The sequence below is a fragment of the Nilaparvata lugens genome, chromosome 6 (assembly GCF_014356525.2).
Source record: "Nilaparvata lugens isolate BPH chromosome 6, ASM1435652v1, whole genome shotgun sequence".
NCBI classification, from domain to species: Eukaryota; Metazoa; Arthropoda; class Insecta; order Hemiptera; family Delphacidae; genus Nilaparvata; species Nilaparvata lugens.
Genome location: NC_052509.1, coordinates 25,208,941 through 25,226,129, shown reverse-complemented (window position 1 = coordinate 25,226,129; position 17,189 = coordinate 25,208,941). Strand labels below are relative to the sequence as shown.

Here is a 17,189-nt window from a genome sequence, read left to right as displayed (position 1 = left end):
TATTTTTGAGATATTTGAGGGTTCGTGAGTTATTTCAATAGGTAGTAAATTTTCGGCTACAGTCAGACACGGATTTTGAATTTCGCGCGTTTCTGCTGAATAGTTATCTACTGATTTTGAATTTCGCGCGTTTTTGCTAAATGGTTATCTGCTATTTTTCTATGGTTTATGTTGGGATTTCATTTTGGTTTCATGATATTTGATGGATAGTTGTATTCTACATATATTGGATTTTGGTTTTCAGTTATGATGAGTCCGATGAGTTCTTTTTTTTACGATTTATGATGATTACAAGGTATGCGGCGTATCTTGATTGTTAGTCTAGAAATTTCAGACAAATTCGGAAAAAGTCGATTTTCGAAAAAAATTTTATTGCAGTTTCATATTTTCTTAGCATAGATTTTAGCATTGCGATAATTATAATTTTGTTTAGGGCAAAGGGTTCTGAGATATTTCACTTTAGAATTTTGGCCCTTTGGATTTTATATTTCATTATATTAAGATTATGAATAAGTTTTATTGAAATATTTTCAAGGGTTATTAAAGGTAGATATTTTGTTGATAGAATTCATGAATTAAATATTTGAATTTGTTGTCATAAGGTGTTGATAATTAAGGTTTAATGGTGATAGTCATTTTTTTAAGTCGTATTTTTTTGAAGTCATGCGCTATATTTAAGTCCCTAAGAGAATTTTTGTAAATATTATTCGAAATTATTTATCATTTCATCATTGTTTATCAGAATTGATTATAATATTTATGGATTTATCATCCAGTGGTTGAATAATAGGATTATATTTTATTTATTTGATCTGTTTTCGATGGGGTCTTTGATTCAAGCCTATAATTATAAGTCCTCGTAAAATTTTATTAAAATATTATTACTGATTATTGTTGCTGGAGGTGAAGTCCATATTTTTCAATGGTAATATAGACCAAACTTATTGTCCATGGGTTATAATAAACGGTTATAGGGGAATTTTTTAGCTATGGATAGCAGAGTTTCAGTTTTATACGTTTATATCTTTGAATTGAATTTCGTTTTATAATTTTTTCTCAGTATAAAGTAATGATTACTATATTCTTGATTATATTTCATGATAATATTTGGGTTTCATTGTGTCATGGTTCTAATATTAATGGTTTGAGTAGGAAAATTTTTTTTCTTTTGGCACAATAGGTTGAGTTTAGGGCTTATTATTATGGTTGAGTTTTTATTTTCAGAAGTGATTTTTGGTAATCATTGTAGAACCATGTTTTACGATATAGAATCAGTTATTATAGAAGAGGGTTTATTATTCCATGGTTACATATTTATAATTTTAGGGTACAGTTACCTATGAAAATTGGTATTTGGCTGGGTTTTACATTTAATTTCACAGTTGCATTATTGATTTTGTATTGATTTTACAGTTATGACTAACCATGTTATATTTCATAGTCATTATAATTATATCTTAGTTATTTCAAATTATGGTTATTAAAGGAAAATGAACAGGAAATAATTATGGTTGATGGATAGTTTACCATTTTATGATAATCAAATGGTCATGTTGCATTCACATAATTACATATTTGGTAATTACCATATTCTGATTACATGTTACATTTTTGTAATATAACATTCTCACTGATATAACTTTCTTTTTTTTCTCGATAAATCATGGTACGTTTTAATATTTGGTGCCACGAAAAAGTACAGTAATGTAATTCATTGTTTTGTTATTTTATTTTTGCGTTTGTACTGATGTGACCTACGTTAAAGAAAGTGCAATTGTCACGTATTTTTGTTTAGTTGTCAATCTTGTTATTCATATCCAGGGCAAGGTCGTTCATTTTAGTGACAAACGTTGTTATTGATACTTTTAAACGTTCACTAATAGAAATTCATAATGAAGCTGTTATAAGACAATTATATTTTTGATGGATGAATATTTTATTCACTTTTATTTTGACTTGAATTTCTTTCTCAATAAAAATATAACTAGAGTATAAGTTTCTATATTCTGATTATTTATTGTATGATTGTGATTTTGTTTTCATATGACTCATATATTGTTCTGATTTCAGAATTGTTCCAGTATATATATATATATAGGCCTATGCACTTCTAATAAATTGTATCATTTCTAGGTTTCTGATTAATAATATATGCTAACCAGCCAGTCCAGTTGTTAATTGTAATATTCACGTCGAGTTTGTTAATATTATTGTAAACGTTTCTCTTGATTTTTTTTTTATTACGATTATTTGCGGTTGCTTCAAGTAGAGTTTTTTTTGTTTGTAAGAGGTTCTGTTACGCATAAACATGTCAATTATGGTACATTTTGCGTCATTTCTCATTCTCACGACTTTCACGGCGCAACTGGAGGCAGTCAGGGTCTTCGCGGGAGTTTTCTACAAGGAGCTACGTCACGCTGTAGCGTATGAATCATCGGTTCCACTAACATACGAGGTAGATTTCCCGGCAGCTCAGCTCGACATCTTGCAGGCGGAAAGGGTGTTCTGGCCTAACTGTCAACAAGAGGATTGCAGTTTAGCGGATGCGGTAGAAGTTTTGTATAATTCTACAAACGGAATTCTTCGCAACAGCCATGCTGCTTTCAACTCTTCAATTCGTTTGGGAACTCAAGCTTCACGAAAGACCAGAGCGATCGATGTTGTCGGCGATTTTCTTCATTTTTGTTGTGCAGTCGCGACGGATGGGGAACTTCATAAGTTGGAATTCAACGAAAAACATGTAGCTGATCACCTCAACGCATTCCAAGGGTTGGTTGCAGACGACCACAAAGATTTAATTCGGATTTCTCGCAACTTGAGGCAGTTTGCTGGAAATTTTTCTCAGCAATTTCACGATGCGTATAGCAAATTAACAGACAGTATGAGATTATTCGTACAACAGAATGTATCGGAGGAGAAAACACTGTTCACAAACCAGTTATTAATTTACATTTTTCACCTCTACTCACATGTAAATATTTTATCACGGCAGGAATTCATAAATACTGCGAAGGAACGCTGTGATAAAAAGCTTTTACCCTTTTCGCTGGTACACCCCAATTTATTACGTTCAGATCTCTTCAGATTGGAGAAAGGATATAAGTCGAAAGGACACCAGTTAGCTATACCTCTATCGGATTTGCAGCGATATTTTGATCTTCCACTTACGACTTGCGTGGTGAAGGAGAACTCCATGGTGCTTAGCTTAAAAGTACCGTTGGTCAGCATCGGCGGACAGTTTCAATTGCACAAGTATGTGAGGACACCTATGTATTTCGACGGCCAGATTTGTCAGCTTCAGCAGCAGGATTTCGTTTTGGCGCGGAGACAGGAGGACGGTGAGATTCAGGTCATCTCGGGAGATCATCTCTCTTCTTGTCGGGCACAGGACGATTTCTTATGCTATCTTCCGCGGCTGGTGCATGGAGGACATATGTCATCAAGATGTATGCATCACTTGTTTGCGGCGACAGAGCTGAAGGACATCCAACAATATTGCAGTTTAAGCTGTCGTCCAGCTAAGCAGGAGTTGGAGATCGTCGAATTTTCGCCTTCGGAGTATATCGTCGCGAATATACAGGCCAACACTACAGTCACTTGCGAAGGAGGTTCGTTTCATCATCTTCAACCTATTCCGGGAGCAATGTATGTGGTTTTACCCTGTCATTGCGAGATTTCGGTCGGCGGGAGAATAATGGTGAGAAAGACTTTTCCGTGTGACGCAAATGTTGATAAACAACCTCAGGTTCTCCATTACTTACCTTTGCATTGGGTTAAGTTTAATTCGTTGAAAATTGATGTTTTGCAACCGCATTTCAATCCTAATTTTGTTAATTTTAGCGAAATTTTAAAAACTGATATAGATATAAAGGTTCCGGAATTTACAGTTCAAGACGTAATATCGTCAGATATATTTCACAAAGTAGATCTTCCAAATTCTTGGGGAGATGTTGTAAATTCCTCTAGTTTTGTTTTTTATATATTATTTGGCTGGTTAGGGTTTTTAACTTTATTCTGTGCATATTTAGGCATCAAGTTGTATGTGTGTAAATTATCTGCTGTAACGGTAGCACAACCCAAGATACATATAATCGATAGTTAGGAGTTATATAGTTACTTTTCGATGGATTAACTGTTTTATTGTTTTTTTTCTTGACTATATAGTTATGAGTCATAATGTACTTATAAAGTTTTTTTTTCTCTTCTTCGATTTTTATTGCAGCTTTTGAAGTAGTTCAATGTTGATTCACAAATAAATTATTGTCAATTGAGATTTTCTTTTCATAATAAGTTGAATATTCATGTATATTAATGTGTATAATAATATATTGAAAGTTAGTTTCATATATAATCAATGTTATTGTGCAGCATAGTTTCGTTTTGAATTTGATTTGAATGTTTGTAATTTAGTTTGAGTAACCTACCTTTCTATGTAAAAGTTTGATTTCAATGTATAGTAGCATTATCAAGTCAATCAGGCACACGTTTGTTTCCCGAGTATATTATTTTGTTTAATCATTATTTTTTTTTGTTCCCCTCTTGACTACAGACTCAGGGACGAGTCTTTCAGCGGGATGGGTGATGTGTCACCTGGTCATATGGGACATATATATGATTCATATATTTATCTCATATTGATCAGGATTTTAGAGTTTTATTTTACGAAAAGTTTAATGAACGGTGTTTCTGCCTTTGAACAGTTTTGTCATCGACAGAAAGATTGTTTATTTCACTTGTTATCAAAATTATTGTAGTTTCTCTTTTGTTTTTCATAACAAACGTGATCGGCTTGTGCGACTGATAAAAATATGTATTTGAAATGGCTTCATGTTTGGCATTGACTGAGTTATATATTAATACCCAAAATTTTTACTAGTCGGTGTGTGAGCTCGTTCGTTAGGACTGTGAGTAAAAGTCCGGCTGTTCTGGTGAAGGGGATAGATTTTGTTCTTGTTTTATAATACAGTTTTCCTGTCACAGTTCGGGCAGTTTAAAGAGAATTGTATTATTGAATAGGAAGGGATCTGAACCCACTTCATTAGATCAGTTTTTTTTATTTATTTTTCATTATTAATTAACGTCGCGATCAAACAGTGGATGCCAAATTGGAAGCCATTATCATAAAGGTAGGTGACTACTGAGTCATTGTTTTAAATTTTCCATAATCACAACAAATTTAATCTTCACTAGCAGCCAAACGAGTAGCCCTTGAAATATTTATCTATTTATTGTTATTTCATAATTTATAATTATAATTCTAATTTTTTTTGTACAAATAATTTATTGTTTTGTTTTAATTATCAAAACCAGTTCGATCATTTCTTGGTTTTTCATTTTCCCACCCTTACATACTCGGTGTAGGCACATATTGCTTACATATTTGGTGGAGGTTTATCCTGCCGTCCATATCTTGTTTACAAAGGGAAAATTATTTTCAAAAATATTATCATCTTATCATAGAGATTAGATAAGACATGTCATGACATGATAAGGATCAAAAATAAAAAAATTATATAGGTTAGGTTAGATTAGATAACCCAATCAGCAAAATCAACTTGAATCGAAATCAAAACAAGCTCGTTTTGTCAAACGTGAGGGCTTGATTCAAGATTTCATTCGCATGCGTTTTGCTCGAAATGAGTTGAATTCAAGAGTCCGTTTATACATCGTTCAAGCCAGTTTCGAGCTCGAAATGCAGGCTCTAATCAGGCTGGTGCTGCGAGCTAAAATCAAGATCGCGTTGCGTGCTCGATTCAGGCCCGAGATGCACGGTCGAATCAGGAATGAGATGCAGTCTTGACTCAGGCTTGAAACGCATGCTGGATGCAATCCCCCCATTCAAGGCCACCTGGCACACCTTTCACGAAATTCAAGCTCGATTCTATTGTGATTCTAGATCAATTAGAGTCGGATTCAAGCTGGATGTTTAGAGTGAATCAATCCTGATTCAAGGCCAGTGCAATCCAATATCAATGCTTAATCATAATTCAAATTTCATCCAGAATTTGAAATAAATCTGTAATTCTTATTATTCATGATTCAATTATTCTTCCAAACTAATGCTCCAATCTTACTATTGCCTTAATACTCAATTTCTATACTCAGTGGACATCCATACATTCTATATAATTATAGATGAAATCTATATATAATATATAGATTATATAATATATATATTATATAGATTTTATTAATATATAGATTATATAGATGAAATCTATATATAATATATATATATATATATATATATATATATATACTATATAATATATATATTATATAGATTTCATATATATATAGAATGTATGGATGTCCACTGAGTATAGAAATAGAGTATTAAGGCAATAGTAAGATTGGAGCATTAGTTTGGAAGAATAATTGAATCATGAATAATAAGAATTACAGATTTATTTCAAATTCTGGATGAAATTTGAATTATGATTAAGCATTTATATTGGATTGCACTGAATCAGATTATTAATATATATTTTATATTTTTAATATTATTCAAATTGAAATATTCTTTAAAATTCTCCTGTGAATGGCAAATTACTTATTCATTCTCTCCTGTCAGGGCAGTCTATAAACTGTCTCTGTAGCTGTATTGATTGAGTCGAGATCGACCTCTGCTAACCAATAACAGCTTGCAGACTGTCCTGAGAGGGAGCAGTGCATGAGTCACTCGCCATTCGATGAATTAATTAAATCAAATCTGCTCTAGTTCAACAGCCCTCTTTGCTTGCAACACCTCAAATGGAGTACAGTTCATATACACAGTGAGAAACACATCAATTATTACTTTGAATATCTATTAAAATATTAAATATTACACTGTATATTAATATCTATATTAGTTTATTTTCTTTAAAGCTTAACTTCACAGTATTTACTATATGAGCGAAAAATGTAAATAAGAAAGCATTATTTTCAATAAAATGCAATGATTTTTATTAAATATTACAAAAATGAACTTTCAATTTATAACTAATTATATATTTTTACTTTGAACTGCTATCGTCCTCGATTTGAGCTTCATGAGGCGTAGTCTCTCTACTCTTGGTCCTGTAAAATATGAAATGTACAGTTTAGTGGGATAACTTAATAGGTTATTATGAGTAAAATATAAAATTTCTCGGTAATCAATTCTCAGAATGCTGATTATGTAGCTTAAAAACTTTTATAAGTTGGAGACTGATATACATACTGTAACTTTCAGGATAAGTTATTGGTCAAATACTCTACCTTTTGACATACATAAATGAATTTCAACCCCTCATAAGTGGTTGACTTAGACCTTCATAAGGACATCTCATTTACATTTATGACAGTTTGGCACACTGTCAAACGAGAGAATAAAGGGGAACATTTTGGGAGCATCTTTTGAAATGAAATGTAAAAATCTGGTGTGGCGCACTCACACAACTTTCCTTGCCGTTATGAAAATTGATCACCTGACGCTAATGTTCCCGCGCATCTCAAGTCTACTATTCAGTGATTTGAGCCAGCTGGTGACAGGGTAATAACGCTGGAGACACACATGAGGTCTGCTATCTCTTCATAGTGAATGATTTAATAGAATCAACAATAATTTGCAATTGAATAATCGCATTTTCTCGAATTTAAAGCTTATTTTCAATTTTAGGTGAAAATGTTACTGAACATTAATTGTAGAGATTTTCATGCTCAATCTACTCCACTTGATTTTTTTTGTTTCGATTGTATCTGAAGCCTGATAATTGGGATTCTATCTGCATTGATGGGGCGGAGCTCCTGAAATTTTTACAGATATGGGACTTGTGACAGTTGATAGAGCTTATCAATTACTATTTTAGGTATGAATTTGATCAAAATCGTTGGAGCGGTTTCCGAGAAAATCACGAAAAACCTTGTTTTTGACAACATTTTCGCCATTTTAGCCGCCATCTTGAATTGCATTTGATCGAAATTGTTCGTGTCGGATCCTTATAGTGAAAGGACCTTAAGTTCCAAATGTCAAGTCATTCCGTTAATTGGGAGATGAGATATCGTGTACACAGACGCACATACACTCACACACACACACACACACACACACACACACACACACACAACACACACACACACACACACACACACACACACACACACACACACACACCACACACACACACACACACACACACACACACACACACACACACACACACACACACACACACACACACACACACACACACACACACACACACACACACACACACACACACACACACACACACAACACACACACACACAGACCAATACCCAAAAACCAGTTTTTTGGACTCAGGGGACCTTCAAACGTATAGAAATTTAGAAATTGGGGTACCTTAATTTTTTTCAGAAAGCAATACTTTCCTTACCTATGGTAATAGGGCAAGGAAAGTAAAAAGTACCAAACAGATTACTAAATAAATAATCAGTTTTTCAATGTGTTTCGTTATTCATAAAAAAAGTGTTGTTTTAAGTTTTATTACTTTTATCAATCATTTCTATAAAAACTAAAACTTCAATCAGCCGCCATTTTTGATAAAAGTATCATAGAACATTTTTATTGATGTCGTCATTCTTGTTTTAAAAAGGCCTTTAAAACTATGAGCCACACAATGGGTGTTTACATTTTTAATATTTTAGTTACAAACCCTCATTTCTTCAAAAACTAAAACTTCAATCAGCCGCCATTTTGGATACAATTATCATAGAACATTATTATTGATGTAATCTTTCTTGTTTTAAAAAGACCTTTAAAATGATTAACCACACAATGGGTGTTTACATTTTAAATATCCCAGTTACAACCCCCAAGTAAACACGTTATGTGGGGTTGGAACTTGGTTGTACATTAAAAGGTAGAGTATTCTATCAATAACTGATCCTGAAAGTTACAGAATTATATCTACAACTGTCTCGAAATTATTGAAGGGTTCCCATACATATGACTCACTCTGTATATGTGCATATGTATCGTTGAATTTCAAAGGTTGTTGAAAAACTATGTTTGAAGGAGGTTCCGTCTTTGGGTAGCAGTGATTAGATATTGGATGCAAAAGAAGACATTGGAAAAGAGTATTGGGAGCAAGCGGTGAAGTGGACGAAACGATGAGTTCTTCTTTGATTCAAGTAACTGATTTGCAATTTCTCCACATGTATTGGGACTACTAATTTATGATTATTCCATACTTTCATAAAAGAAAGCCTTTTTGACATGATTGTTTTATTCACAAATAAGTTTATTGAATGAACTATTTTCATTTCACATCATATTGGACACTTCAATTTTCTATCTGTAAGTCAAATATTTTCTTGGATTTTTATTTTTATACTTTGAAAACATGATCAATAATAATAATTTACTAATGATGAATTTTATGATGAATATGTATGTCATTGGCCTTTGATGATACTGCTATTTCCTTATAATTGGAAAAAACTCAAGAATAGTATAATAGTAGGTTGCCTTGATCACATAAGACGCGTGGAGACCGCAGCCTGCTATGGTGTGACGTCATGCTGCGACCTCTCGCCCTGGCTTAACATGCATTCAAATGTAAAAATGCCAACTTTGAGCCCTCATAGCAAATCAACCATCAACTTTACATAGAAGTGATTGACATCAAAATGTTCAGCATTTTATCCCCTTTGAAACAATATCAAACTAATTTTCAGTAAAAATCCTATAAATGTTACCGGCGAGTCTAAAACAAATCGTTTGAACACACAATTTGATTTGATGATACCATTTCAAATACGTTTTTGTAGGTACTTTCTATTAGTTTTTTCTGCATCGTTTTAGTTCTTTCTCTTAAACAGATTCTATTCTCATTTAGAAATTTTATCCTTATGAAGTCTGTGGAAAGAACTAACAGCTTCTTTAGGAATTTCAGGATATTAACGTTATTTTATCAACAACTCCTGAAACATAGCAATGCGAACCCATCAACGGTTGCCTAGCTTTATCACAAAAATAAACAGTCTAGATAAGCCCTAAGAATATATGAACATCATTTAAACATTATAAAGATTTTTATTTATCCCAATTATGATAAAAAAATAGATAATCATGACTTTTAATGACTTTAATGCTGTTATTTTATCAAAAAATAAAGCGCATTACACTACTGTACTGTAAAGTAGTTGAATAATTTCATGAATAATTAATGTTATATTATTTGTGAATAATATATGGTATTTCCTTTGTAAATTTGTGTCCCATGAAAATAATCAATAAAATATACTAATAATCGTCAATAATAATAATAATACTGCACTGAGCAGAGACAAAAACACAATACAAGAGCAACGTGTTGGCACTACGCTTTCCAGTAGACAACTGAAATAATTATTAGTAACCAGACAGTTCAAGGTTCTAAAAATAACTTGTAACCATGGTGAACAGTTCCATGATTTCGCTAAATTGGTTCTAGGTATATGTCAATTAATAAAGTCTTAAACAAATATCATTAATACAAATGCTTGCAACTAGCATTCCGGGCGACGATACAACTATCAATTTTCACAAACAATTGTCAAATAATAAACAATCATTTTTAAATATTATTGGACGACCAGCATAAAATTAAATAAGTTCGCTTCATTTTGTCATATTATTGTTTAAAATAAGTCCAAAACAAATAAGTTACCAGCCTTTTCACAAATATGAATAGGTTTTACCGATTGAATATAGTGATAGATTCAAGGACTTTCTACACTTTTCGAAATGAATTAATGTTTTCAAAATACACATTGATGTGGAGCTTGTTTCTTTCTGAATTGAATAGCATATTCATATTTTTTATCAATACAGCGGTTTTTATGTGAGGAAGTGATATTTGACGCGGTGTTTTGTATGTAATTCTTATGGGAAGCCGGCGTTTGCCACGTAGGCTCATGCCATCTCATCCGCGTATGTAAACGCGATTGAGGCAACCTGCTATACACTATCCTTGGTTTACACTCACCATTCTATATAAAGACCGAGTGGCACATATATGTGTCACGAGTGAAAAAACCCTGAAATTTGAGAAACTTGAGGAATTTAACGATCTTCCAGAGTAATTCAAATTACTGTTAAGGAAATATTCATTTCAACAGGTGATATGATTTGGAATGTGTGGAGTATTCTGTATTAATTGACTGGTATATATGAAGTAAACCTAATTTTTTATTGGGAGGAGTTGATTAGTCATGTCGCACATATATGTGCCACCCAGGAGCGAATGTGCTATTCCTTTATAGTCGAATATATGACATTTTTGGTTATGTAAATATGGATGTTACTTATTTTTATTGTATGTTAATTTTTATATGTTAGCAAGGTTAGCGTTTTAGGCAATATTTACACTGCACTGTAGTAGATAGCCGTATTTGTTTTTCAAACCATACCTGTAGGTATGTAAATAAAAACAGAAATTCAAGTACCCATTTTAAAATTGGCATATTTCTTTTTAGAAATAAAAATATTAGAATAATATTATTTTTATTTTTCTTTGATTTCTATTCTCAAGTATTATTCAAAAGTAGCCCTAAAGAAAAAAGACTATAGGTATGTTTTATCCCAGTAATGCGTTCACACTAACTCACTCAAAGTTGCAACCATATTAGTCCAGTCAATATAGACATGAAAAAGAGGGCCTGCTAGTAATTTATATTTTATTTCTGATTTTTATACCTATATTTTTTTAAACATCAATGAAAATTAAACTTGAACTTTCAGCAGTAAAATTATAAAAACATTTTGGGACATATTATTCATTATCAAAATTTGGGAATAAAATAGTTTTGGGCAAAGCCTGCTATTCTTTCCAAATTATATTTTTATGATTTGTGATTGTATCCACAAAAGGATAAATAAATTCAGAACCAACCAATATTTGCATGATAAATAATTGTCTTGTTCTATATAGATACAGAGTGGCCCAAAAACCTTGTATTTTCAATAAAATGGATATTTTCAGAAAATATTTTTTTAATAGTTCAACAATACTATGAAGAATCTATCCTCTAAATCTCAAGGATTTATCTTTTATCGAATTTTAAATGTTCTGTCCCAAAAATTCAAACTTTAGGCTCTCATATCTCAAAAAGTAATGATCGGAAAAAATGTTTTCCTGAGAATACCTTTTCATTTTGATAGGTTGATGATATACAAACCGAAAAACTTTGAAAAATATCACCAGTATAAATTTTATTTTTAGCCTTTGCACAACCTTAAACCGACTCTAGCCGCGGTTCACACTTCTGCCAGTTCACTCATTCGTCAAACTTCTTATAACATATCCAACATTATTGAGATTTATTGTGACTTAAGTCTCCAATATGGTTCTTTGGAAATTACTATACTAATTTGCAGCTTGTTTTACAATAAATTTTTGCTTCATATGAAATTAAAAATCTGAGCCTATTCAATTATAAAGTTATCATTTTAAAATTTTAAAACTGCTTTAGTGATTAGGAAATAGTATAGTGCAACTTACTGAAAATGGTTTCCATCAGATGTAGAAAGGAGTTTTAAATCTAAAACTGTAGTTGGCAGCATATTCGTCTGTCATGGTGGATTTTGGTATATGCGTCTGCAGTTCTATTCCCACCTTTGCCTGAAATCAAATGATACATTAAATGTATGAAAGCGATTTTCTAATTGAGAGGAATTTTATAAGTGATAGTAAATGATATAACAATAAACCAATACAAGAGAGTTTTCAAGGACCTTACATAGTACTGAACTAATTATCAAATTGTAGCCTATCAATAAGAATGATTGCTTCTACTTACAATTTATCTAAAGTATTTATCAAGGGGGTTATTTTATACTGGTCATATTGGAATAAATATGGTTTCATCTAATCAAAATATAAAAAAAATTTAGTTCATGTCCCTAACAAAAATGTAACTATAGTCCCTAATAAATATAACTAATAATTAGTAGGTGGTGTTATGAATAGTTCTATTATTGTAACATTTTACAATAGCTTCTTTTATATCATAACCATCCATGATATTGAATCAATCTATTATAATATTACTATTCATATAAATCATATAATCACTAGCTTAAAATGTATTGAATCATGAAATTAAAACCACTAACTTGATAGTTTTTTAAAAGTTTGAAGTTAACCAACAATGGTAACAGTTTAATCAACTATTAGACCCGGTTGCACAAAAGCCAGTTAAATTTTAACCGTGATTAACTTCACGAGAACCAATCAGAGAATGCGTTTTTGATAAAACGGCTTCTCTGATTGGCTCTCGCGGAATTAATCACAGTTAAAATTTAACCGGCTTTTGTGCAACCGGGCCTCAGTGTTTGAAAATGATAAACTTTCAACTTATACACACTAAAAATTGCAATTACTGTTATATTAGGGTTATTAATAGGGCTTGACATAAAATCTTAAAACTGCTCCAGTAATTCTTGAATATAGGCTATTGTAGGTAGCCTAAGTTTGTTTGTTAAGGTTACAAGTAAGTTTGTTTATGTATGTTGAAAAATTTGATTATTGGAGGAGATAGAGTGCAACTTACTGAAAATGGCTTTCATCAAATGTAGAGAGAAGAACTTTTTTCAAATCTAATCCTTGGCATCATATTCATCTGTCATGGTGGATTTTAGAATAATATGTATCTGCAGTTCTATTCCCACCTTCGTCTGAAATCAAATGGAACATGTATGAAAGCAATTATCTAATTGAAAGAAATTTTGGCTAAAGTGCACGTCCAGTGCCAACATACCTGTCATCAAATTTTTGGTTGGGATCCATTTAGTAGGCCTATGATATTTTGAGCACAAAATCAAAAAATTAAACGGCGGTCACTATTGTTTTCAAAATAAACTAAGTTCAAAGTAGCACAACTTTACATGCATTTAACCTATGCTATAAGTAGCAACCATAAGTAGCTAAGGTTAGGAAAAGCTTTAGGTTAATAAAGCTTAGGTTAGGAAAAGCTTTGGGTTAGGAAAACTCAGATTGGGAATATCATAATTTGATGATTAAAATAATAAAATGGCTGCTACTCATAGGTTAAATTAATGCATGTGCTACTTTGAACTTAGTTTATTTCAAAAACAATAGTGACCGTCGTTTAAATTTGTGCTCAAAATAGCATACTTAATAATACAGAACAGGTATGTTGGCACTGGACGTGCATTTACACCGAAATTTTGAAGTAACTTAATAATTTAGTATGGTTTTAATAAATTGATAGTATTAAAACAATAAACCAATACACGGGAGTATTTAAGGACCTTACATAGTACTGAACTAATTATTAAATTGTAGCCTATCAATAAGAATGATTGCTGCTATTTACAGTTTATTTAGAGTATTTCTCAAGAGGTTGATTTGATACTAGTCATATTGAAATAAATAATGTTTTATCTAATCAAAATACTGTATTCAAAAAGTTAATTAGGTCAAATGTAACCATAGTCCCTAATATGCCTATAAATAACTAATATTATTAGTGGGTAAGCCTATTCTGGTATTAGCTTTATTATTGTAACATTTTACAATAGCTTCTTATATCTTAAACATTCATAATAATTAAATCAATCTATTATGATACTACTGAATCAGATAATCACTAGTTTAAAAATTATTACCTAAATAATAAAATCAAAACCACACTTGATAGTTGTTTTACAAGTTTAAGGTACCAACAATGTTAACAGTTGGTTAAATCAACTGTTTGGGTTTAAAAATGGAAAAAATTAACTTATACACACTAAACATTGCAATTAATGTTGTATCAGGGTTATTAATAGGGCCTAACATAATTTATTATTTACCATAGTGCTTTTAAAAACAACATGTGCTTTACAAATTTATCTGGGGAATAACGCTTTGCCAAAACTAGGCTAAACAGCTTTGTTTAGTAGGTAACTTCTGTATGCTATTAAACTTATCAATAAATATCCTAGACATAAATGAATGATCTTACCTTAATTTAAGACCTTCAGCAATCAAAAATTATCATCAACTTGATGATGCGATAAAATAAAGGATAAACAAACAATGAACGAACTTCACCTTCAACTACTGAAAACTGAAGGAGACAGGCACAGGACATCTTTAATGGCTGTCGCTCAAGCGCAGTAGTGCACAAGCATGAATCACCCCGGGAGTTTCAAAGTTATTGATATAGACAATCTTTATTGTTAACATTAAAACAGTCCATATTTCTGGGACGGATTAATGATTTCTTTATGGGGGACATTAATTTTGTGCTTCCACTGAAATAATGTTGGAATCAATAAAATAGTACCTAGTTTATTATTATTTGAATTTAAAACTTGAAAATTATTTCATAGGCTTGGTGTGTGACATGATTTTTAGCACAAACTGGAATCTAATTTGAAAAAATGATATAACTTTTTCAATTTTGGATGGAAACATTTGAAATTCTAGGACAATGTTTATAACATGAACAGAATCGTTAATTATTTTTTTCAAAATTCTCCATCATCAATTACCAATTATTTAAAATTTTAAACGTTAGTAGCCCGTCAACGGCCCGTCTGACGGGATTTTTGCATTGAGAAGAAGTGCTGGAAATCTACTTCTGTAGCCGAATAAGTGATAAAAGACTGCTTTTTTGAACATTTTTAGGAAACTTAGAAATCGATCAAATTTTTTCCAAGTCCTATCTGGATTAAAATTAGCGCAAAAGGTCTATTATATCATCAACAGTACGTTGTAGACGATTTTCGCAAGAGACAAAAAGTGTTTGAAATTCAATCCTGCATCCGAACTATTGATTAGAAATACAATTTTTCGACTTTTTTGGGAAACTTGAACATCTGGCAAATTTATTCTAAGTCCCTGTGGATTTAGCGCAAAAGGTCAATTATATCGTTAACAGTGCATTTTAGACGATTTTCGCAAAAGACAAAAAGTATTTGAATTGCAATTCTGCACCCGAATTGATTAACAAAAAGCTTAAAGTGAGACTTTTTGGAAAACTCAAAAAAATTTCAGTCTTAATTTGTGTAAAACATTTTCTTTATCTCGATAACGGTGAGTTGGAGACGATTTTTGAAGAAGATAGAAAGGGATTGGAATTCAATTCCACTTAGGAATTAGGCCTATTGGTCAGAAAGCCTAAATTGAGACATTTTTAGGGATTAAGTTACACAGGTGAGGGGGGAGGAGACACCTTCTGAAAAAAATGTTTGATTTTCACTTATAACATTTTCACTTAGTGTGTTGACTGGGTAGGTACTGTAGAAATTCCATACTGTACCAACCTTTCTAACGTTTATTTTAGTAAACATTTCTAAGTTTATCAAACGTTGTTTTCATAACGTTTATCAGCAATATACATTCTAGACGTTTATTAAACGTTTATAGAGTGAACGTTCATTTTAGTAAAATTCCCTAACGTTTATTAAACGTTGTTTTCATAACGTTTATCGGATTTATACATTTCAAACATTTATCAATTTATTAAACGCTTTTTAAACTTTTTGTGCTGTGTGGGATGAACACTACAGGTTGATCTCCTCTCCCCTGTATTAGAGGAGATTTTGGAAGTGACAATGAGAAATAGACAATGTAAAGAAGACAATGTAAAATAGGCTACTCGAGGATTGTTCGACACTCACAATAGAAACAAAATTCAAGGGAATACGTAGCAAGCTATATTCAAGATCGATTCAAATCGGCTTTAACCAATACCTACTATTACTTCAGGCCCCACAACTGATCTCTAATAAACTATGACGTCATCACATGTAGATCATCGATGATCTACTGGCGGTAAGCAAGCGAAATAAGGGCGCTGATGCTTGTTATCACATCTGATATGGTAATCAACAAAATTGGAATTACAAATTCAATTTTCACGGTGTTCCATTTCAATGAATATGGTTTGTTTATCATTCTTCTAATATTTGTTTGTGAAAAGTAATAATGAATTTGGGGTTTTAAATCATTGGGATACTGCTGTGTACCTAATTGTTGCGGGAATTATAACAAGATTCCAAAAGTTTCCATACGGTTTTAAAGTTTAAAACGGTTTTTTTACTTTTTTGAAAGATGATACTTTGAAATGAAAATGGATACGAGCGATAAGAAGAAAGAGCTTCAATTCTACAAAACAACGGTTTACATGAAGTGTAGAAGAACAGTGTAAATAAAGTGTGAGTGGAAAATTTAATTAAAGTGTGAAAG

The 17,189-nt window shown here is 31.8% G+C and overlaps 1 long non-coding RNA gene across 1 annotated transcript; it reads right to left on the bottom strand.

The window, feature by feature from the left end:
- Nucleotides 1-6,924: 6,924 nt before the first annotated feature.
- On the bottom strand, nucleotides 6,925-16,809 carry LOC120351853. Its single transcript, XR_005571586.1, has 4 exons — nucleotides 14,621-16,809; nucleotides 13,543-13,666; nucleotides 12,492-12,611; nucleotides 6,925-7,062 (listed from the first exon to the last, which is right to left on the bottom strand). It is a non-coding gene; the product is annotated as an uncharacterized LOC120351853 (long non-coding RNA).
- Nucleotides 16,810-17,189: the final 380 nt, after the last annotated feature.